At 36.8% G+C, this 25004-nt stretch overlaps 1 pseudogene; it reads left to right on the top strand.

The window, feature by feature from the left end:
• Window positions 1-918: 918 nt before the first annotated feature.
• On the top strand, window positions 919-2360 carry LOC123946480 (annotated as a pseudogene).
• The last annotated feature ends 22644 nt before the right edge of the window (window positions 2361-25004 follow it).

Below are 25004 nucleotides of genomic sequence, written 5' to 3' on the forward strand. Positions count from 1 at the left end.
CCCTCTGCTCAGCAGGGAGCCTGCTTCCCCCCTCTTTCTCTCTGCCTGCCTCTCTACCTACTTGTGATCTCTCTCTGTCAAATAAATAAATAAAATCTTTAAAAAAAAATAATGCTGAAACTAGATATCCATATAAAAAAAAAGGAAACAAAAAATCTTGAACATTACCTGACAACATAAGTGAAGATTAAATGCAGAATTATCATAAACCTATATGTAAAAGCTGAAGCTATATATAAAAAAGAGAATACCTTTGTGATCTTGGGGTTAGGCAAAGATTTCTAACAAGACACAAAAAGCTTGAAGTATATATAAAAAAATATTCATAAAATATAACTTCAATAGAACTAAAAACTTTTGTACTCCAGAAGACAATTATAAAAAATGAGAATGCCAGGCATGGACTTGGAGAAAATATTTTCAAAATACACAATAGATTATGGGCTGTATCTAGAACACATAAAAAACACTGTTAAAAAAAAAATTATTCTGCCACTTGTTAAAACAGTAGGAAAGACTTCATTCAGAACTATTTCAAATGGTGTTAGGACCAGCACAACTGAGAGAGATTTGGCCCAAATGTAAGAGAGACCAGCACAACTGAGAGAGATTTGGCCCAGCAGAGACAGCTGGGACTTCCAGACATCAAGCAGGTGAAGGGGTTGGTGGATAGAAAATCATTAATGAAGGGATATCTAGGGTAGGCTTATTCTTGCTAAACTGACTGTATCTTTAAGACCATCTGTACAAGATTCTTGCTGAAGGCAAGCCAAGGGCTTAGACATCAAGAATGGAGGATGAGGAATTTGATTAGATATCAAGGGTGATCAGATATCAAAGATAGATGATTCTCTATCAACAAATTTAGCAACATTCTTGCCACAACTAGACGGTGAAGGCTGAAGACAAGGCCCAAGGATGAGGCCTAATCAAAAAGAGAGCCAGAAGTGCCATGGCAGAGAGGTGAGGCAGAACTAATGTCAGGGGCGGACCCAGATCCCCAAGGCTCTCCAAGCACCACCCCCCACCCCCGACCTGTCCCTTCCATGCCACCCTGGCCAGTAGGCACCCTAAACCAGGCTGGAGTTCCCTTCATCCACCTCCCACCCGTGTATCCCAGCCTCACAGAGCTGCTGAGCTGCCCTGAGCTCTCCCTGGGCCCAGTGCAGAGCTGGTATCAGTGCTTCTCAGGTCTCAGGATGGGTGAGCACCCAGATGAAGGCCAGGGTCCTGATGTTGGCAGCCTGGACAGGTGTAAGAGATTGTTGGCACCCTCTGCAGGGGTGGAGGAGAACACTTACAGGTCATTTCTGATTTTGACATGAACTTGAGCAGGTTTGCATGCAATGAATGGACTTGTAAGAAGTGATGGGCTTCTTACAACATTCTAGAGAGCAGCAAGATCATAAGTGAGCAATACTGGCATGAGCTTAAGGGGCTCCTTCACCACTATTACCCAGATGAGATTGACACACACTGCACCATCATAAAGAAATTACTTCATCTGAGGGATTGGTGGACCAAAGCACATGATTGCCCATGCCAGCAGATGATTGAGAAGTTTCAGATAGCCCAGGTGGTTAGAGTGTCCAATGCAATGCTTAGGGAGGGATTCAAGACAAGACATTCTTCAATATCCTCTACCAACATAACTTTTTCCTTTTCATCTTTTCCACAGGCCTTGGTGATATCCCAGAGGAGATTATCCAACAGATGAAAGTGTTCTACCCCATCATCCACACTGTGTCTAATTACATAGACTTTGAGAAAGACAGCTTCCTACAGAGATTCAAGAGCCAGCTCATGTGCACAGACAACCAACAAAAACAGCTCTATTTGTGAGAACTCTGGGTACATCCAGCAGCTTCAGGACAAAACCACAGCCTCCTGCTGGGAGATTCCATAAGGGACCTCACTATGGCTGATGGGGTTCCAGTGTGGAGAGAATTTTCAATATAGGTTTCTTAAATGACAAGGTGGAAGAGTGGCAGAAGCACAATACAGACTCTTATGACATTGTGCTGGAGAAGAACCATATGCTGGACATACAGAACAGGCTGCTATAGCACATTCTCCATCATGGGTAATAGATAGAGATGGAGGCTCCTGAGTGTACAGGCTTGGGGCCAAGTACTGCAGGCCATGGAGAAAAGGGAGCATCACCTAGAGGCTGCCCTGCTGGGAGTGCTGCTCCTCTCTGTGCATACAGAGAAGCGTCCAGGGAGGTGCAACTGCTGAGCCATGTCCCTCCCTCCTTTCCCAGAACCTTCTCTCATGGTCTCCAGAGGCATGTGGGAGCCTCTGCCAGGTGGATGGGCCAATTAGATGAACACAAGACCTACAAGGTGTTGGTATTCTAGGGACCAGTTGGTCCAGGGATTCTTTTTTCCCCAAATTTTTAAATATGGGAAGCTCTTCTTCAAACAGATCGAATGGGTAAAACAGATACAAAAATTTTTTAAAAGGAAAAACAAAAATAAAACAAAACAAAAAAATGAAAGGAGGCCTGAAGGTTTGGTCAAAGAGAGTCTATGTCAACAATTACAACTCAACGTTAAGAAGACAATTAACTAGAGTCTTAAAAAGAAAGATTTGAATGAAAATTTAACCAAAGATGGTAAAAAAAAGAAAAGGCAAATCCTTTTTAAACATGAAAAGATCGAACAGAACAATAAATTATGGATCACTGAGAAAAATAAGATTCAATTAAATTTTTAAGAAGATCCAACAGTTTTATTCTTTAAAAATATCAAATTAAGGGACGCCTGAGTGGCTCAGTCAGTTAAGCTACTGCTTATCCATCATCAGGTCATGATCCCAGGGTCCTGGGATCAAATCCAGCATTGGGCTCCTTGCTTGGAAGGGAGCCTGCTTCTCTCTCTGCCTCTGCCTGCTTGTGCGCTTGTTCTTGCTTGCTCTCTCTCTCTCTCTCTGACAAATAAATAAATAAAAATCTTTAAAAAAAATTTTTTTTTAAATATCAAATTACAACTACAATAAGAAACTAGCTCATATGGAGAGGGGTTTAAATTAATGTGCAGACTTAGATACAGAGCAATTGAAATTCTTGTACTTTGCTGTTGGAAGTGCAAAATGATTAACCACTTTGTAGACTATTTTGAAACTTTCTCAAAAAATTAGATATGTATTTACTATATGACACAGAAATCCCACAACTATATGTTCAGTAAGATAAATGAAACACAATATCCACATAACACATTATACAGGAATGTTTAAAAGAGTTTTATTAGCCAAACCCAAAATAATGCAAATTCTCAACTGGTGAATGGATAAATATATTGTGGTGTATCCATTCCATGGAATACTACACAACAATAAAAGGTAACATGATAATTCTCCATGGGGTTTCTATACTGCCAGAGGCAACTTTTTCCCAGACTGTCTTTTAAAGGATGTTTGTATGAAAATCAGCCTGGGAGAGCAGAGATAGTATCAATATTGTGGTGCTGTTTCCTGACTAATATAATGAAGATAATGTTTTCCTCCAGGGTTAAAACTAGGCAAGTTTGCTAGCAGATTTGCTGACAGATTCATAAGCTCACAGGTCTTCCCCTGTGTTATAATCTTTAGTTAATTAATTTAGTAGATCTGTATTCTTGGGCCTGGGTCTCTATAGATCTCTCTGAAATCTTCTCAACACAAAATTTTTAAATTAAGTATTCCTGGACGGGGGGAGTATTTTTTCCCCTATGAAGTATATATTTTAGTTGAATAAAGCATTTTGATTTTGTAACATTGCAAAGCCAAGTATGCAGAGATTGGTAGGTTGCTGAAAAATTGAAATTATTTTAAGATGAATTTGGTTAACAGAGTAACTTGGGTTTCCCTTCCAACCTTGGCATTTGCCTCATTCTTCACAAACCACTGCTCTATAATTACATGCTGTCCATAATAGACACAGATAAAATGGACAGTTGGTCACAGCAGACAAAAACAGGTTTGCCCAAACAACTTATTACACTCAAGACATTCTTCTCTGTTTATAACAAACAGAAATTTTGACTGTATTTGACTAGTTCTGAACTTTTCCACGTATTGATATTGGTTTGAAAAAAAGAATATTTTTAAGAATAGCTATAGCAATAGTAATGCAATATAATTTGATTTTACACAGTACTCTTAGGAACTAAATTATAGTAATTCTGATTTAATTTGTGGGATACCAGAAAGTTATGTGCAACTTTCCAAATTAAACCAATAGACCAAATCCTGCCACAAGATCTTGGCTTCTCTCAAGAGAGTACAAACTTTCCAGCACATGACTCTTATATGGAGTAACACTTATGAGACATGTCAGATTCTAGCAATGGAGCACAATCAGAAGAAAATCTGTACTATGACTGGATAACATTGGCTTGCATTCCTGTCTTTGAATTTTTATAGTTCACATAAAAAATGACAGTATGGTATCCCTGAAATGTGGATGAGTGGAGCATTGGGAAAGCTGAATGGTAGAGCTGGTCCACCCAAAAGCTAGCTGTCAGCTTTGTGCCAATCTTTGCATTTTTCTTGGCCTTATTTTTCTCATCTGTATAAGTAGAGGGTTAAAATAAATAATACCTAAGCTTCCTCTCATGCTAAAAATCTGAGGGTAAAAAAATGATTTTATAAGCCAACCATCATTCTTAGCATTTTACATATATGAAGTCAGTTCTCAGAACCATCTTATGAAGTAGGAATTATTATTATTATCATTATTTTACAGATAAACAGAAATATTGTATTTAAATTTCAACTAAGAAGTGAACCTACAGGGTGCCTGGGTGGCTCAGTGAGTTAAGCCACTGCCTTCGGCTCAGGTCATGATCTCAGGGTCCTGGGATCAAGTCCCGCATCGGGCTCTCTGCTTAGCAGGGAGCCTGTTTCCCTCTCTCTCTCTCTGCTTGCCTCTCTATCTACTTGTGATCTCTCTCTGTCAAATAAATAAATAAAATCTTAAAAAAAAAAAAAAGAAGTGAACCTACAAAACATATGAACCTTTTCATGTGTTACCTTGGACTCCTGCCCATCCCTATCTCAGTCTCATCCTATTTTCTCACCTTTCTATAAAACCTTAAGAGTTATCTATCCCTTGAATCACTAAAACGTGGGTGGATACATACTTGGACAAAGTGACAGAAATTCAGAAAAGAGATGAAGATGGTAGGTAGACTTTTGACTTAGCCAGTTTCTAGGACAATTACAAACCTTGACTGTGGATTAAATTCTACCATAAGGATCATACACATAAGAAGAGGAGATAGAGGGCAGGAAACAACAACAATAAGTCAGTGGACAAAAGGAAAGCTTGGATGTGGTGGTATTCCCCACCAGTATCTGTTTTCCCTCCACTCTCAGAATGAGAATTTTATTTCCCTGCCCAATGGGAGTAAGGCTCAGTCATGTGACTAGCTTTGGCCAAGGAAATGTGGTAGAAATGAAATGGCAGAAGCTTTAGTAGCCAGTTTGTTCTTTACTGGGCTCACTTTTTCCTCTGCTACTGTGACCTGCATGCTTCAGAGAGACTGTCCTTACTGCCTGGCTACCTGAAGAGAATGAGACAACACAATGATTATACAAGCTAACTGAGAAATCAGTCTTTGTTCTCTTCAGCACTGAGATATAAATGCATTGGGGAGAATAAGAAGGAGGGCCCAGGAAGGTAAAGACTGAACAAACGGAGAATTGTGTCACCAAATTCACATTTGAGAGCATGGGGAGCAAAGTCAGAAGTGTCAAATGCTAAAAGAGATGAAGTTAGAGAAGACAGTTGTACACTTTTTTGATCTTACTGAGAACATTTTTAGTGGAAGAGTAGGGGCTAAATCAGACTGCGGTGGTTGGTGTCAGTGTAAACACAGGGAAATGAGAATAGTAAATCAGAGAACTTTTTAAAAAATTAAGGGAATAAGAGAGATAAGTTTACATAGGGAGATAGGGAGAGTTGGGGAACACTGGAGCAATTTGTGTACATGAGAGATGACAGGGAATCTTATATGTACAGGGTAAGCATCATAAGGATCTGGGACTTTATCAGGACACAAAGTAACTTAGGGTATGATATGCAAACATTTAAAATGAAAGGGTGAGTTGTGTCCATGTGTAGTGCACAATCAATGATTTAAGCACACACATCTTTTCTGGTGAGTTACAATGCCCAAAGAAACATGGGGAAGGAATGGAATGGTTTGGTTTTTAAAATTTTAGAATAGAAAGCCCAGATAGAACATGACAAAAAATTATTCCCCTTGTAATAATTGTGCTAACATTTTATAAACATTATAGATTTAATCATGACAATAATAATCCCTAAAGTTTTTGACATACTAAAATTGTTGAGAGAACAGAAACTGACTTAAATTATTTTGTTTCATTGTCCCAAGTATTGTTATTAAGTCTTGACTTTTATAATATGACTCCAATATTAGGAGAATTTTTTTTAAAGATTTTATTTATTTATTCATGAGAGACAGACAGACAGAGAGGCAGAGGCAGAGGGAGAAGCAGGATCCACAAGGAGCAGGGAGCCTGATGCAAGGCTTAATCCCAGGACTCTGGGATTGTGACCTGAGCCAAAGGCAGATGCTTAACTGACAGAGCCACCCAGGTGTCCAGGAGAATATTTTTGACACTACAGAAATCACAGAAACATCACTATAGTTTTAATGGAAGGTGCCTTAGAATCCATTCTCTCTCCTGCATATAAAGACACTGAAGTGGGTGTCTGGGTGGCTTAGTAGGTTAAGTGACTGCCTCTGGCTCCGGTCATGATCCCAGGGTCCTGGGATTGAGTCCTGCATTGGGCTCCCTGCTCAGTGGAGATCCTGTTTCTCCCTCCCCCTCTGCTGTTTCTCCTGCTTGTGAGCACTTTCTCTCTGTCAAATAAATAAATAAAATCTTCAAAAAGAATAAAATTAAAAAATGATGACACTGAGACCCAGAAAGAGTGACTTAGCCAGGGTCTTACTTCATAGAAAAAGATCAATCAGGGGGCGCCTGGGTGGCTCAGTGGGTTAAAGCCTCTGCCTTCGGCTCAGGTCATGATCTCAGGGTCCTGGGATCGAGCCCCACATCGGGCTCTCTGCTCCGCGGGGAGCCTGCTTCCTCCTCTCTCTCTGCCTAGTTGTGATTTCTCTCTGTAAAATAATAAAATATTGAAAAAAAAAAAAAGAAAAAGATCAATCAGTACTACATGTGAAACAAATGACCACAAATAGTTTTACTATTACAGTATCATTATTGGTGAATTATAAGTGGGGCTGTATTTATAGTCCAGCTCTAATTTCTAATCTTAGCTTTTCCAGTTCTACTTTTGCTTTATACAGAAAGCGCACCTAATTCTATGACTTGTTTAAGATTCGCATTAATGACAGTACCTATTTTGTTCTGTGTTTTACCTCCTTTCTTCAGGCAAGAGTCTCTCATGAATGTCACAGGATGCTCTGCACATCTGATGTACTAGAAAGGTAATTGTATTTTTCCCAGCAAGCATGAGATCATTATTAACACATGATCATTATGAGGAAATCAGCAGAGCATGGATTATAGAATAACTTTACACACAGGTAACCAACTTTAGTGTCACTAGTGGACAAAGAAAGTATAGGAGACAAACAGAGAGTGTGGAGGTTGAGGGACTGTATAGGAAGCACCAAGCTGCCTGTGATATCAGAAAGGCCATCAGACAGTGGGAGGAGTTGTTGATAACTATGTGCATTCTCCTGTTTACAGTTTCTTGAAGCAAAATTTTATTAATAAAATAAATTCAACATATTTTCTCTCCAATAAGACTTTTCAAAGAGCAAAATTCAAATTACAAAGAACTATTTTTTTATTATTATTTAAAACATTATAAATGGTTGTCAGTACAGAAATGGGAGGTGATATAATGGCATTTGATCTCTTAGTCCATCCACTGGAAAAAAAAAAATTTTCCAGAGAGAAGGCATTGAAGGTGTATGTGTCTTTTGTTACTTACAGTACATTTCACTCTAAATGAAATAAGTGCTAAGGCTCATCCACTGCTTGAGTGTCCCTCACAGAATGCCAATTAGCATCTGTGCCCAATGACAGCCCAGCTTAAGCACAGTCTATCTGCACTCACCCATTACACACAGCAGGAAGTTGTATTGCTCTAAAACCACCAGCCACTGCTTTGATGGTTCAGGAGACCTTGGCCTTTTAAACGTATAAACAACCTTTCTTTTCTAATCTGGGCCATTAGAGGGAAATGCTGTGAAAGCCTGTATTCTGAAATAACCAGGTTTGCTCAGAGTCATGACAGTTTTCAATCTTGCTGCCAGTAACAGAAAAATAGCGGTAGACTAAAAATAACATGGGTGCAGAATGTGCCTTGGGCACCTACTGAGGCCCAAAGGGTTTCAGATTGATTTGAAACCAAGTGAAGGTGGATTTTTTCTCTCCTTTGCCCTTTTGTGGGTGTTGTAATCAGGGGGAAAATTCATCTGTCTAATGAGCTCTAGGCACAGAAAGAAAAGAAACTGTGTTTAAGACTAAAACACTCATCAGGCAACCCTATGGCTTTTCTTTTCTGTGTTATAATCAGCACTTCTCTATTGATTCTGTGCCATTTCTTAATAAGAATTCTTTCCCATCTGCAAAGGATTAAATTGCAATCAAGCACTATAATTAAAATTAATTAATCAATTAATGTGGATCAGGTTTCAATACTTTGGAAGGTGTTAATAAAATTAAAGACGACTAATGAGAATCATATTCTGGATGCCTGATAACTCTGAAAAATTTTTACAGTGAATAAAGTTGTAATTTTCAGACTCATTGTTTTTTGAGTCAATCAACTGAATGGATAGATGATAGCTCAAATACTCAAATAAGTCTTTAAAAGTTCTGGAAAGCCCTGAAACTTAAGATATTTAAGCTCTCTTTCCAAAATTAGAGCTGTTTGTTAACTCTCACATCACTTCTCTAAGTCCTACTTTCTAACATTTACATCTACCAGAGACTTGATTTTGCGTATGTTAAGAAATGAAAGAAAAAAAAAAATGCTACCTTGTGTCCTTCTAAAAACAGAATGAAGCATAGACTTTTAGACTTTGTAGGGGAAAAGACACATAACAAGAGTCTGCAAAAGAATATATGTCCCTTTGGTCTAAATACAAGACTTTAGTTCTAATTTCAAAGCAAACCAATGGGAGAAAGATGGAGTAGCCCCAGTTGATTAGGGCAACAGCACTACCATGGATGAATCTACAGCAAAAAGCTAGTGCATGAGCCACTGTGGATGAATCTGCAGGAAAAAGCACTCCTGTCCAGGGCCAAAGATTGGTCAGATAGAAAGAGAGGTATTTTACAGCTTTGCTAATGTTGGTGATTTTAGTACTGTTTATTTCATTTATTTGTTTCCTTTTTAAGAGCTATTTATTTCTGTCCAAAAGAGAACTTTCAAAAGAATCCAGGACTTCAGAGAGGCTAATGTATACAATTTGTTTTATGACACTAAATACACAATTTTAGGTGATTAGGAATTTTCAGAATATGTTCCAATAGACATCTATGATGAATTATCAACTTATGATACAGAAAATTATTTACCCACAGACTTAGAAAATAAAATGGTCTAAGGGCAAAATATAGAACCCTTATTTTTTAAATCATGTTTGAATTTCTTTCATGAATACTAACATAATGAATATGTCTTTATCATCTTTGTATATAATGGAGTTTAATACAGTACTGACAGGTGCTTGAGAAATATGTATATGTCAAGTTAAGTAATTAAATCTGATGGTCAAAAAATAAGATAAGAAATCTGATATTCAATATTTGTGAAATGCATATTAAATAATATACAGTATTGACTTAAATTTGCATTTTCAGGGGCACCTGGGTGGCTCAGTGGGTTAAGCCTCTGCCTTTGGCTCAGGTCATGATCCCAGAGTCTTGGGATTGAGCCCCGCATCAGGCTCTCTGCTCATTGGGGAGCCTGCTTTCTCTTCTCTCTGCCTACTTGTGATTTCTGTCAAATAAAGAAATAAAATCTTTTCAAAAAATTGCATTTTCATATGCAACAAGATTTTGTATCTAATATCCCATTTTTTTCAATGTGATTATTTATTCTTATAAGAATCCCTGAAAATAGGAGATCTTTTTTACTATCCTACATTGTATCAGATTTGGTCACATATAGTCATATAAGTAACAGTTTATGTTGACTCTATATTGAGAAGACATTCAACATTGATTTGTTTAATAATTTCTTTACTCTCCTCTTAAATTTGATCAAAGAAAACACAGGCCAGTTAATAGACAATTTTTAATTCCTTCTCCTTCCTCCTGTTAATTGAGAATTTACCTTACAGCATAAACACACACTCACACACACACACACACACACTCATGCACACATTCCCTCTATAACTGTCTATAGAAGTTATTCTCAAACTTTTGGTCTCAAGTCCCTTTTACCAGTCTTAAGGATTCTTAAGGACCATAACAAGTTTGAGTTTATATAGGTTATACCAAGAAATATTTACAGTATTAGAAATTAGAGGAGAAACTTTTCAAGAATTATATTCTTGCACTTAATAAAATGATAAATATTACATGTTATGGACTAATGACATTTTCTGAAAAATAACTATATTTTTCAAAGAAAAAAGAACATCATGAGAAGAATGATACTGTTTTATAGTTTTGCAAATCTCTTAAGGTCTTGTCCAATAGAAGATACAAGTTTTCATATCTGCTTTTGCATTTATTTTGTTCTGTTTTTTGTATAAAGTATATGAAAAATCCAGCTTCACACATATATATGTAGCTTAAGAAGGGAGAAGTATTGGGGCCACCTGGGTGGCTCAGTGGGTTGGGCGACTGCCTTCGGCTCAGGTCATAGTACCGGAGTCCTGGGGTAGAGTCCCGCATCGGGCTCCTAGCTCCATGGGGAGTCTGCTTCTCCCTCTCATTCTCTCTCTCACTCTCTCTCTCTCAAATAAATAAATAAAATATTTGAAAAAAAAAAGGGAGAAGTATTTTAATGATCTTAAAAATCTTATAGAAATTCTTCTTAGACATTGAATCAAAACTTGACAAATGGTGGTTTCTTAAATGTTCATTACAAGGTAGATTTGAAACCCTTCTTTTTTTTAGATTATTTATTTATTTGATGGGGTGGGTGGGGGGAAGAGCACAAGCAGGGGTCGTGGCATGCAGAGGAAGAGGGAGAAATAGGTTCCCCTCTGAGTGGAGAGAGTAACGTGGGCCTTGATTCCAGGACCCTGGGATCAGGGCCCAAGCTGAAAGCAGATGCTTGCCAAGACTTAGTCATCCAGGCACACCTAGATCTGAAACCCTTTCAATCAGCTTCTATTCTCTCTTACATTAAATCCAATAGTCTGTCTTATGCTTTGAAGGAATCTTTTAATTCACTCATGATTTTGTAACATCACGCATTAGTAATTTGGAAAATATTGGTTTGCTAATTTTCACAGATTTTGCAAATGTTGAGCTAATACACCATTTAATATATAAAAATTACATTGGTTAATTTTGCCACTGATCTCATCAAGATAGTCTTTAAATATCAGAAAGCTGTCAAGCTCACAGAGGCAGATATAAATTTTCCAAAATTATAATTTTAACTTGAAATCTCTTATTTTGTCACTGGCCACAAATACAGTCAGCTACTTTCTTGAAATAATAGGCATACTTTCTTCTTTTTCCCAATAATGTCAGTCAGATATTCAAATTAAATGTGAGGTGACAAATGCACTAATTTACTAGATGGAGGGAATCCTTTCACAATGTATACATATATATCAAATCATCACATATGTTAAGTATCTTACAATTTTGTGTCAATTAAACTGAAAATAAATTCTACCTCCAAAAAAATAAACAAACATAACCTTAGTTTGCAAGTCATTCTTTCAAATAAAATGGTATTCCATTAAAAAAAAATGGCTAGTTCAGCTTACAACTCAGTCACTCAAGTGCATTTCCTGGAGAAAACCACCATTCTGTCACAGACACCTTATGTACTTCATGAGTACTTTCCATTTGGTTACATGGAATTACAAAGACATACACTCAAGGGTTGAGATTTTATAAAATTTGCCATTGTTACTACTGCATCAAGGGCATTCTTAAGTACAACTGGCTTTTAACGTTCCTGTCTCTATGTGGTGGAGAAAAATGCTATGAGTACTAGTACTATATGGGCTGGTACCCAGATTTGTGCTTAGGTACCAGCAAGTTCGCATCTCCCTTCCTCATAGCTTTTATATCATCATTGCAAATGTAATCAAGTGAAAGATACTGTATTATTAGAAGGATTTTTTTTACCTCATTGGACCACTGAATGTGTTTCATAGACCACACTTTGAGAACCACTGGTCTACAAAACCAAGAGGTCTTTATGAAGGTAATATAATGTAGCTGAAAGAATTTGGAAACATACCAACCTGAATTTTAGGCCCAATAGCATTTGCAACTTGTTAGGTTATTTGTAAAATGTTTCTTATATGTTTAGAACTCAGTTATTTCATCTATCAAATGAAATCACAAACATAACTGAAAAAAGGGCTGGCAAAGTACTTACTGCTCTAGGCCGAGCCTCTCCACTGCTTTTTTTAAATTTCCTCTAATTTGTCTAAGAGACACTGTGTTAATTTGGATTTATTGTGATGTCATAATTCTCAGTACAATGTACTTTATGAAAATAAATGCAGATTTCAGTGCTAGACAACTGAAAGAAAAAGAAAGAAAATCAGATTTTCTAACCTTTAGAGCTATGCTCTCCAAATGGTAGATACTAGTCACTTCTGACTATTGCACAGTTAAAATGTGGCTTGCCCAATTAAATTGTACTTTCCTAGAGAACCTTAAATTTCTATTCATCTCTGCATTGCTGTCTACTATCATTTCATTTCAAACTAAAGGATCTCCTTTAGTATTTATCATAGAACAGTTCTAGTGGTAATGAACTATCTCAGTCTTTGTTTATCTGAGAAAGTCTTCAATTTCCTTCATTTTTTAAAGAGAGTTTTGCCAGATACATTGATAGGTATTTTTTTTCTTTCAGTACTTTGACTATATCATTCTATTTCCTATTGCTCTATTGTAAGTTTTCTACTGAGAAATCCACTGATAGTCTTATAAGAGTTCACTTGTATGTGATAAACTGCTTTCTCTTGATGCTTTGTCTTTGACTTCAGACAGTTTAATTATAATGTTTCAGTATGGTCTTCTTTGGATTTCTTTTTTTCTTGGATTACTTTGAGTTTCTGAATCCATCTCTTTCTTCAGATTTGTGAAGCTTGGGCAGTTATTTCTTCACATAAACTCTTTGCCCTTTTCCTCTTCTGAAGTTCCCACATTCTGCATATAGGTCCTCTTGATAAGTCTCTTAGGTCTCTTTGCTTTTTCTCATTTTTTTCCCTCTTCTGACTTGATTATTGCAAATGAACTATTTTCAGGTTCACTGATTCTTTCTTTCTTCTGCCTCTGAAGTCTGATTTGTATCCTTCTAATAAATTTTTCAATTCAGTTATTCTATTTTTCATTCCAGAATTTCTTTATGGTTCTTTTATATAGTTGCTATCTTTTGATGATATTTTCATTTTATTCCTTCATTATTACTTGATTTTTTTTTAAGATTTTATTTATTTATTTGACAGACAGAGATTTCAAGTAGGCAGAGAGGCAGGCAGAGAGAGAGAGGAGGAAGCAGGCTCCAAGCTGAGAAGAGAACCTGATGCGGGGCTCGATCCCAGGACCCTGGGATCATGACCTGAGCTGAAGGCAGAGGCTTTAACCCACTGAGCCACCCAGGCGCCCCATTGATTTTATTTTTTAATTGTCCATTCCTGTTCTCTTTTAGATATTGACTATCTTTATGAATATCTTTATTTTAAATTCTTTGGCAAGTATGTTTCTTTAGAGTAAATTTCTAGAGTTTTATTTTGTTTCTTTTTTTTTTTCCATTTTATTTATTTTTTCAGCGTAACAGTATTCATTCTTTTTGCACAACACCCAGTGCTCCATGCAAAACGTGCCCTCCCCATTACCCACCACCTGTTCCCCCAACCTCCCACCCTTGACCCTTCAAAACCCTCAGGTTGCCCCAACCTCCCACCCCTGACCCTTCAAAACCCCACATCCTCTCCAGCATCTGTCATTTCCTGACTTGTTAATTTTAGCCATTCTGACTGGTGTGAGGTGATATCTCATTGTGGTTTTGATTTGTATTTCCCTGATGCCGAGTGACGTGGAGCACTTTTTCATGTGTCTGTTGGCCATCTGGATGTCTTCTTTGCAGAAATGTCTGTTCATGTCCTCTGCCCATTTCTTGATTGGATTGTTTGTTCTTTGGGTGTTGAGTTTGCTAAGTTCCTTATAGATTTTGGATACTAGCCCTTTATCTGATATGTCGTTTGCAAATATCTTCTCCCATTCTGTCAGTTGTCTTTTGGTTTTGTTAACTGTTTCCTTTGCTGTGCAAAAGCTTTTGATCTTGATGAAATCCCAATAGTTCATTTTTGCCCTTGCTTTCCTTGCCTTTGCCGTTGTTCCTAGGAAGATGTTGCTACGGCTGAGGTCGAAGAGGTTGCTGCCTGCATTCTCCTCAAGGATTTTGATGGATTCCTTTCTCACATTGAGGTCCTTCATCCATTTGGAATCTATTTTCGTGTGTGGTGTAAGGAAGTGGTCCAATTTCATTTTTCTGCATGTGGCTGTCCAATTTTCCCAGCCCTCCTCCACTGTTGGTGGGAATGCAAGCTGGTGCAACCACTCTGGAAAACAACATGGATGTTCCTCAAAATGTTGAAAATAGAACTACCCTATGACCCAGCAATTGCACTACTGGGTATTTACCCTAAAGATACAAACATAGTGATCCGAAGGGGCACGTGTACCCGAATGTTTATAGCAGCAATGTCTACAATAGCCAAACTATGGAAAGAACCTAGATGTCCATCAACAGATGAATGGATAAAGAAGATGTGGTATATATACACAATGGAATACTATGCAGCCATCAAAAGAAATGAAATCTTGCCATTTGCGACGACGTGGATGGAACTAGAGCGTATCATGCTTAGTGAAATAAGTCAATCGGAGAAAGACAACTATCATATGATCTCCCTGATATGAGGACATGGAGAAGCAACATGGGGGGGTAGGGGGATAGGAGAAGAATAAATGAAACAAGATGGGATTGGGAGGGAGACAAACCATAAATGACTCTTAATCTCACAAAACAAACTGGGGGTTCCTGGGGGGAGGTGGGATTGGGAGAGGGGGAGCGGGCTATGGACATTGGGGAGGGGAGGCGAACCATAAGAGACTATGGATTTTGTTTCTTTGATTACACCATGCTAACCTATTTCTTTCTCTGTCTTGTAATCTTCTGTTGAAATTTAGGAATTAAAAACAAAAACAAAAACAAAACAAAACATTGTTTTTGTACCAAGTGTGTATGGGAAGACTTTCACCAATCACCCTAGCTGGAGATTTTAGGACCTCTGAAACTTTCACTCACATCTTGCTCCCCATGGTCTCTGTGTGAGGAACAGCAATTTTAATATGCATCATACTTACCTTTGTTTTCAGCGGCTTCCAAACTGTGGTGCTGGTTCCATCAATGCTCTGAATCAGGTAAGATGGAAACCAGTCCCTTAAGCAGCCCTCAAGAGCAAGAATGCTGGATACAAAGACAACTATCATATGATCTCCCTGATATGAGGACATGGAGAAGCAACATGGGGGGGTAGGGGGATAGGAGAAGAGTAAATGAAACAAGATGGGATTGGGAGGGAGACAAACCATAAATGACTCTTAATCTCACAAAACAAACTGGGGGTTGCTGGGGGGAGGTGGGATTGGGAGAGGGGGAGTGGGCTATGGACATTGGGGAGGGGAGGCGAACCATAAGAGACTATGTACTCTGAAAAACAACCTGAGGGTTTTGAAGGCTCAGGGGTGGGAGGTTGGGGCAACCTGAGGGTTTTGAAGGGTCAGGGGTGGGAGGTTGGGGGAACAGGTGGTGGATAATGGGGAGGGCACGTTTTGCATGGAGCACTGGGTGTTGTGCAAAAAGAATGAATACTGTTACACTGAAAAAATAAATAAAATGGAAAAAAAAAAAGAATGCTGGATACATGGTCTATTCTTTTATTCCTGTCCCAAGGAGGGAGGCCTATGCAGGCTTTCCTCTGAGTTTCTATGCATTAGGCTGCAAGGGCAGGGGCACAGACATGTAACAAATGCTGCAAATTTTCTTACCTTTTTCACTAGACTCTCTTCTTGGTTTTATATGTCCTGACTGTTGTAGCTTCTCAGTTGGTCCCTAGAGTTCTCACAGAGGTATTCTTGTTCATCTGTTGTCATTAATTGAGGACCTATAACTTCTTATTCTGTCATCTTGCTTTTTTGTAGTTCAAGTTTTATTATAATATAGCCACATTCTTTCATTTTCTTGTATTATCTCTGGCTATTTTTATACTGAAACTTCAGAGTTGGAGGTTGTGACAAAGACTGTCTACAAAACCTACATATCTAGTCCCTCATAGAAGAAGTTTGCAATGTAAGACAAATGAGATAGACTTCCTGTTTTTTCCAAAGTAAAATCTGAAGTCTTTACCATTCATTACAAGCCCTTACAGACTGGTTTATGCTACATTTATGAACATCTCCCTTATTGTCCTCCACTTGACTCTGTTCACCCCCAACCACACAGATATTCTTTTCCTCAAACACTCTAGGTACACTTCTACCTCAAGCCCTTAACACATGCTATTCCACTGTCTTGAATGCCCTACCAATAAATACCCAAGTGGCTAGCTCCAATGCCTTCAGATATTTACTCAAAAGTCATCTCTTCAGTGACTAGTTATCTAATCTAAAATTTCAACTCCAACTCTTAACATTTCATGTCCTCCCTTGAATTATTTTTCCCATGACTATAGTTAATTCATTATCTTCTCACCTGTCTTTTAAAAAACTTTCTATCTCATCCTATAAAATATAATCAATATGTTTAAGTTTTATTTACTATAGTACTCTTAAGACCTAAAACAGTTTTTGGTTTGTAGTAGGTGCTACAAAATAATATTGTATTAATAAATGGATAAATGTGAGAGCACTTATGTTATTAAAAGTGCTGAAAAGATTGAGTTACTTATTACTATATTCTTGAATTCAATATGCCTTAATTGTAAAGATGTTCTAGTATACATTAGAACAATTGAGAGCCCAGGAAAAACAAAAACTCAATTTTAAGCCCAATTTTTGTTTGAACTAAATGTATTGATCCTACTCACAATTCCTAAAATTCCAAATCATGTCATTATAGCCCCATACAAATGGGGGAAATTAACCTGACTCTTCATTCATCCAAAAAAAGAAGAATTTAATACAAAAGAGTAAAATAAAAATTAAGCAAGGGTTGTGATTTAATTATATCATATATTTTGGGTATTACACCTATTTGGTATTTTGCACTTCTTAATGCCATCTTTGGCATCTAAAATGGCCAGATTCGTTAGGATTTCTGAGAGAGTTTCAACAAAGAGATGTGCAGTCAATCCTTTTTTCTCAAAAAATCACAGTGTTCACAGCTGAGCTCCAATGACACATCCTGCAATCCATTTACCTCAGACCTCAGAGGGCCAACTATGTTGTGTGTGGCTTCTCTTACAACCCAGCCATTAAACTTCAATAGGTTTTTCCTTTCCTTTTTAATTATATGTCATAGGTTTAATTTCTCTTTAATTTTTTATACATGTTGGATTCTGTAGAAACACACCCACTTCTAAGTTGTATCTATTTTTTCTTTTTATGAAGAGAACATATTTTTATGCAAGAGAAGAAGTATTCAAAATTGCACTTGGCATTTGTAACACAGCAAAAGGTAACTGTAGTCCTGTTTTATTGTACAACAATCATGTAAACTCCAGCTGTCAAATCGTCTGATCAGTTCTTCAATAGGAAAAAGGGACTCTGCTAAATCCTGCCCACATGCTGATGTATACCCGCCTAATAACTGTGTTTTCCCCTCTTTATGAATTTCATTTACAATTTTTCTGGGACTTTCAAGGAATATCTTGAAAGAAAGATGTGACTGGAATTGCTAAGTAATAACATTTTCTTTTGGGGGTGTGAAGAAAACACAATCCATTTTAATTTATACTGAAGCAAAGTGATGAAACCTATCTGCTGTTCTTGGGGTAGTTTTCCAACTTAGTCCACAAAGGCCTTCTCTTTCTTTGAATCCTTGCAATAAAGATGTTAGAGATCGACCTTAAGACATCAACAGAGCATAGTGGGCAAGCACGTCTAAAGGACAGAATCTTTGGGAACTATTATTAAAGGAATCCTCATTAAGCAAAAAGCGGAAACATGGAGCTCAAGTAACTTGCTCAAGGTTTCCCAGAATTTGCTGTTTTTTGTTTGTTTTTCCTTTCCAGATCTATTACTAGGAACCAGACCTTGAAAATTAAAATTCAAGTCCAGTTCCTTGAATTTGATACACATACACACCTGTGTGTACACACCTACACACACACACACATTACAAAAAACATAGCTTTGTCACAGAAATGAGAGATGGACTGAAAATATTGTTGCTTCTGCTATAGTTGCTATTGTTCTTACTGTTATTGTTATTGTCATAATTCAGGGATAAGTGTTCAAGGAAAGAAAAAGAATCCTGTATCTCCAAAGATTGAGAGCAAAGACTTAGTCTTACTCACTTTTGCATACAAGGGACTGCCATTACCTGGCACATGGTAGATTGTGAATAAATGTAAATAAATGGTATATCTTTATCCATTAAAAACTTTTAACTTACCAGCATCTGTTATTTCCTGACTCTTAATCTCACAAAACAAACTGGGGGTTGCTGGGCGGAGGTGGGATTGGGAGAGGGGGAGGGGGTTATGGACATTGGGGAGGGTATGTGCTATAGTGAGTGCTGTGAAGTGTGTAAACCTGGCGATTCACAGACCTGTACCCCTGGGGATAAAAATACATTATATGTTTATTAAAAAAAAAAATTTTGGAAGGGGAGGCAAACCATAAGAGACTCTGGACTCTGAAAAACAACCTGAGGGTTTTGAAGGGTCAGGGGTGGGAGGTTGGGGGAACAGATGGTGGGTAATAGAGTGGGCACGTTTTGCATGGAGCACTGGGTGTTGTGCAAAAACAATGAATACTGTTACGCTGAAAAACTTTTAACTTAGAAGAGCTGACTTATTTAGTTCACATAATTGGAACTCAATAGAGATGTTTTACTTTATTCTTCATCAGAGATTTGTATTCAGTGAACTAGGTAATACCCTAATATTTTGGGAGATTTCATTAATTTATCACCAAACAAAATCAGGACATTTTCTAAGGATTCTGTAGTTTCTAATCTTTGGAACCCAACTAAGCTGTTGTCTTGCCACAGATTATATTTGATTTTATAATTAATATAGTTATGTGGTTATTTTTACTGATACCCATTAAATTGGACTCAGCAAGAGAGCAAAACAATCTTTCTTTTAATTTCTCATTTTTCTTCTTAAAGGAAGAAATTTGTGATATTTGTGTATGGGCCAAAGCCATACAAACCTAACCTGTCAATAAAGAAATCCATGTTGGGGCCCCTGGGTGAGGGGTTAGGCATCTGATTTTGGCTCAGATCATTATCCCAGGGTCCTGGGATCAAGCCCCACATCAGGTTCCTCGGCAGGGAGACTGCTTCTCCTTTTCCGACTCCCCCTGCTTGTGTTCTCTCTCTCACTATATCTCCCTCTGTCAAATAAATCAATAAAATCTTTAAAAAGAAAAAAAAAGAAAGAAAAACCATGTCAATGCAAGGATTATAATAGGTAGTGATAAATAAACAAAGGTAATGTGGTGCATAACCAATGAATCCTGGAACACTGAAAAAAATAAAATAAAAAATAAATAAATATATTATCTGGAAGCCTCCTTTTAAAGAATTTTTCAAACTAACCATATTTTTAAAAACCAGCATGACTTAGTTTCACTTGACTAAAAAAGTTATAGATTATGAAATCTGACTAAAGCAGGCTGATTCCACAAAAATCTGTCTTGTCATTTTTCATTTAGATATGTAGGCTTAAATATAATATTCTTATTTCCAGATATGCTATGCTGGTTTCTAAAGCTACTTGTAAAATTGCCAATTTGAATTCCTAGAACTTCTGCAGCTCCATTATCTAAACATGAAAAGTTCTCTGAATACTCTGAATAACTAATTTCCAAGAGAAATAACCTCAAATTTTGACACTAATTTTCATAGTGTAAGTTGTATTTTATCAATACATAGTTGGGCTGTAAGATTTCTTTTAAAAAAAATATTTATTTATTTGAGAGAGAAAGAGAGAGAGAGGGAGAATACAGAGGGAGAGTGAGAGAGAGAAGCAAACTCCCCACTAAGCAGAGAGCCAGATGTGGGACTCGATTCCAGGATCCTGGGATCATGATTTGAGTCAAAGGCAGACACTCAACTGACTGAGCCACCCAGGCACCTTGGGATATAAGATTTTTAAATAATATTCTCTGAGATACCCTCAGATTAGGAACTATGAAATCATCACATAAGTTAGTTACTCTTATATGACTTCCAGATCATTGTCATAATTATATACTCTTCACAGGTACCTTTGTTTCATAACTTATATAATTTAACAATGTGTGAAACATGTTTCCTCATGTAAAAGTAGTCATAAGGTAGGTTGTGTGATAGCAGAATTCCACTGAGATGGTCTCATACTTGGGTTTTGATTTAAAATAAGCACAGTAAAATCCAAAATTATCCATCCAAAAGAATTAATAGCTTTTTAAACATGGTATTTTATGGATTCTCCAGCATCACTTAGCACTAGAAACTATTTTTCCAGTATTTGGTCATGCTAATACAGTATTTTTTTAAATTTAAATATTACACTGATTATAAAGTTTATATGGTCACACACTGATCCTAGAATAGTAAGCAGAAATGTCTCCAACATAATCTCAAATCACTAAGGAGAGAAATTTATAGCTAAAATATCATGGATTTGTTAAACAAAGGAATTTCTCAGCAGAATAGAGTTTACTTTTTTAATTTCTCAAATAGAATCGGGTTAAATTAACAGAAAATTTATTTTGTAAGCATTACAATAGTACTGAAAATGGCTTCAAAAGTAGAAAAATTAGTTTAGGCTCGTCTCACAGTTGACTGATTAAAATTAATTTTACAATATTTGTGAATGTTTACATTCTTTAGGGAAAGGCAGTTTAATTTGATGGTATATAATAGACTGCTAAAATTCATAGATAATAAAGATATGATTTTTACACCTTTCTTTTGGAAAGAGTAAACTGAAGACAAATGCCTATCTGAAGTCTAGTGATGATTAAGCTCATACATAAGGATTTTTACTCCAAACACCCTACATGCTATGGTTGGCTCCATCTCTGCCAACATTAGAACTTCATAATAAGCCTTCTTCAGATTTGAGTTTGTTTTCTGTAAAAACTATGAGCAGTAAATGAGCAGAAAAGAAAAATACAAACTAGAGGAGCAGCAGCAGCAACAACAAAACATAGTTATTATCCCCTTAATGGAAAATGGACATGTCCAGGGATGGGAGAAAGGCATAGAGAATCTACTCAAAGAGCTATCTTTGGCCTCAGTTCAGAAATATGTTTTGGATGATTTCATACCTGTGACACAGGTTAGGAAAGGGTGGGGGGGAAGACAGCTAAGAAAGTGGAGCGTACAAAAATAAGATTAATAGTTAACCTTGGTATAATGACCCATTAAAGAACACTATAAAAGTGAGAAAATACTATATATGTACATTCTACATTCTGTATTTGCCTGGGCATTTTAAAATTTAAAGTTCAACTTAAATATTATACAAATGTTGAGGTCTTGAACCTCATTTTTTTCAAATCTACTTGTTAACGTATGGGTAAAATGCAAGTAAAAATTATTTCTAGTGCAAATTGAATCTACTTCAGCAATCAGTGACTGCTTTTGCCAAACAAACAAACAAGCGTTCATGTTAATATTCCACAAGTACTTTTCTGTGCCCTAGCTGGTATTCCCTTATTAATCATATTCATTTAGAACAAAACCTCATCTTTCAGGGCAAGGTAAAAACTTGAATGACTCTTTCTGCTTTCTTAAATATTCAGGAAGGCAAAGTTAACACAAATAATTAAAAGCTGATTGATCATAACTAATACCAATTGTCCTATGGCTCTTTTCAATTAATATCTTAAATCTTTCATCAATTTTTTAGAGCAAGATATTTTAAAAAAAAAAAACAGTAAAAAAAACAGTAAAAAAAACAAATTTTATTCTTTAACTTTCTGGTGTTCAAAATGTGATAGATGAAAAAAGAAGTAAAACTCAGAGGATAGGCAGTGAAAGGATAGAAAGAAAGAACATTCTAGACGCTGGATTGTGCAAATGTGGACATAAGGGCTTAGCTCAGTCTATGGTGTGTGCAACCCACACTAAAATAAAATAGAGTTAAGATTCACCCTTCTCATGGAAAGTTTTACATAAACCAAGAAAAGCATGTCATCCTGGCAAAAAGAGAGAAAGAAAAAAAAAGAGCTAATAAAGAAAGATTGATTTTTTTCTTTATTATCAAATAGTCTTAACAAGTAATGCTTTGATGATTTAAGAACAACCTCATTAAATGTCATATGTTTTTACTTTCCCACTGAAAGCATTTACATTTAAGGATTAATGGTGCTTGGAAATAAATTTGGGTTTTCACAGTCCAACATATGTAGAAACTAAAGAAAAAGATTAAACCATAATTTAACATTTTTACTGAAAGAAAAGGAATGAAAAGTCCTCATTAAGTAAAACTATTTTCTATTTATATTCAACTTGTTTTAACATTTCATTTCTTTTTTAATTAATCATTTTGTTTATTGTGTAGCGTGTGTAGTGTGTATTTCATCACTAGCACAGATGAAATCCATGAGTACAAATGAGGATTGAATCATTTTTACTACTTATCAAGTGAATTTTTATTTGGATCTTGTAAGCCTTTCCAAATGCTCCTGAAGTGATAATTATCAAATTAGTCTAGGCATTATTCTGATGAAAATTCCACCAGTATTTTTCAAAGAGCTGGAGCAAATAATCCTAAAATTTGTATGGAATCAGAAGAGACCCTGAATTGCTAAGGAAATGTTGAAAAATAAAAACAAAACTGGCGGCATCACGTTACCTGATTTCAAGCTTTACTACAAAGCTGTGATCACCAAGACAGCATGGTACTGGCATAAAAACAGACACATAGACCAGTGGAACAGAGTGGAGAGCCCAGATATGGACCCTCAACTCTATTGTCAAATAATGTTTGACAAAACAGGAAAAAAATATTCAATGGGAAAAAGACAGTCTCTTCAATAAATGGTGCTGGGAAAACTGGACAGCGATATGTAGAAGAATGAAACTCGACCATTCTCTTACACCGTACACAAAGATAAACTCGAAATGGATAAAAGACCTCAACATGAGACGGGAATCCATCAGAATCCTAGAGGAGAACGTAGGCAGTAACCTCTTCGATATCAGCCACAGCAACTTCTTACAAGATATGTCTCCAAAGGCACAGGAAACAAATGAAAAGATGAACTTTTGGGACTTCATCAAGATCAAAAGCTTCTGCACAGCAAAGGAAACAGTCAACAAAACAAAAAGGCAACCCACGGAATGGGAGAAGATATTTGCAATTGACAGTACAGACAAAAGGTTGATATCCAGGATCTATAAAGAACTTCTCAAACTCAATACAAACAAAACAGATAATCATATCAAAAAATGGGCAGAAGATATGAACAGACACTTCTCCAATGAGGACATACAAATGGCTATCAGACACATGAAAAAATGCTCATCATCACTAGCCATCAGGGAGATTCAAATTAAAACAACATTGAGATATCACCTTACACCAGTTAGAATAGCAAAAATTAGCAAGACAGGAAACAACGTGGTTGGAGAGGTTGTGGAGAAAGGGAAACCCTCTTACACTGTTGGTGGGGATGCAAGTTGGTGCAGCCACTTTGGAGAACAGTGTGGAGATTCCTCAAGAAATTAAAATAAAGCTTCCCTATGACCCTGCAATTGCACTGCTGGGTATTTACCCCAAAGATACAGATGTAGTGAAAAGAAGAGCCATCTGTACCCCAATGTTTATTGCAGCAATATTGGGCCACAGTCGCCAAGCTGTGGAAAGAACCAAGATGCCCTTCAATGGACAAATGGATAAGGAAGATGTGGTCCATATACACGATGGAGTATTATTCCTCCATCAGAAAGGATGAATACCCAACTTTTGTATCAACATGGACGGGACTGGAAGAGATTATGGTGAGCGAAATATGTCAAGCAGAGAGAGTCAAGTATCATATGGTCTCACTTATTTGTGGAGCATAACAAAGAACATGGAGGACATGGGGAGATGGAGAGGAGAAGTGAGTTGTGGGAAACTGGAAGGGGAGATGAACCATGAGAGACTATGGACTCTGAAAAACAACCTGAGGGTTTTGAAGGGGTGGGGGGTGGGAGGTTGGGGAACCAGGTGGAGGGTAATAGAGAAGGCACGTATTGCATGGGGGACTGGGTGTGGTGCAAAAACAACAAGTACTGTTACGCTGAAAATAAATAAATAAATTTAAAAAAAAATACATACCAGACAAATGAGACTTTAAGTCAAAAGCTATAACAGACAAAAAAGTCATATATATATATATATATATATATATATATATATATATATATAAAATTAGTCTAGGCATTTATAGTTAACTTTGAGATATCTGAGATTCAAGTTAAAAATAGATTTTGGAAACTGATATAAAACTAAAAACAAGATGAAAAGCATAGGAATTCCAAAAGTGAAGGAAAGAAATAAAAGTAGAGGAAGAAACTGAATACCAAATTTATTTTCCTGACAATTCTATTAGGAAAACAAAATGTTATGTTGCAGAGA

The sequence above is a fragment of the Meles meles genome, chromosome 7, assembly GCF_922984935.1.
Source record: "Meles meles chromosome 7, mMelMel3.1 paternal haplotype, whole genome shotgun sequence".
Classification (NCBI taxonomy): domain Eukaryota; kingdom Metazoa; phylum Chordata; class Mammalia; order Carnivora; family Mustelidae; genus Meles; species Meles meles.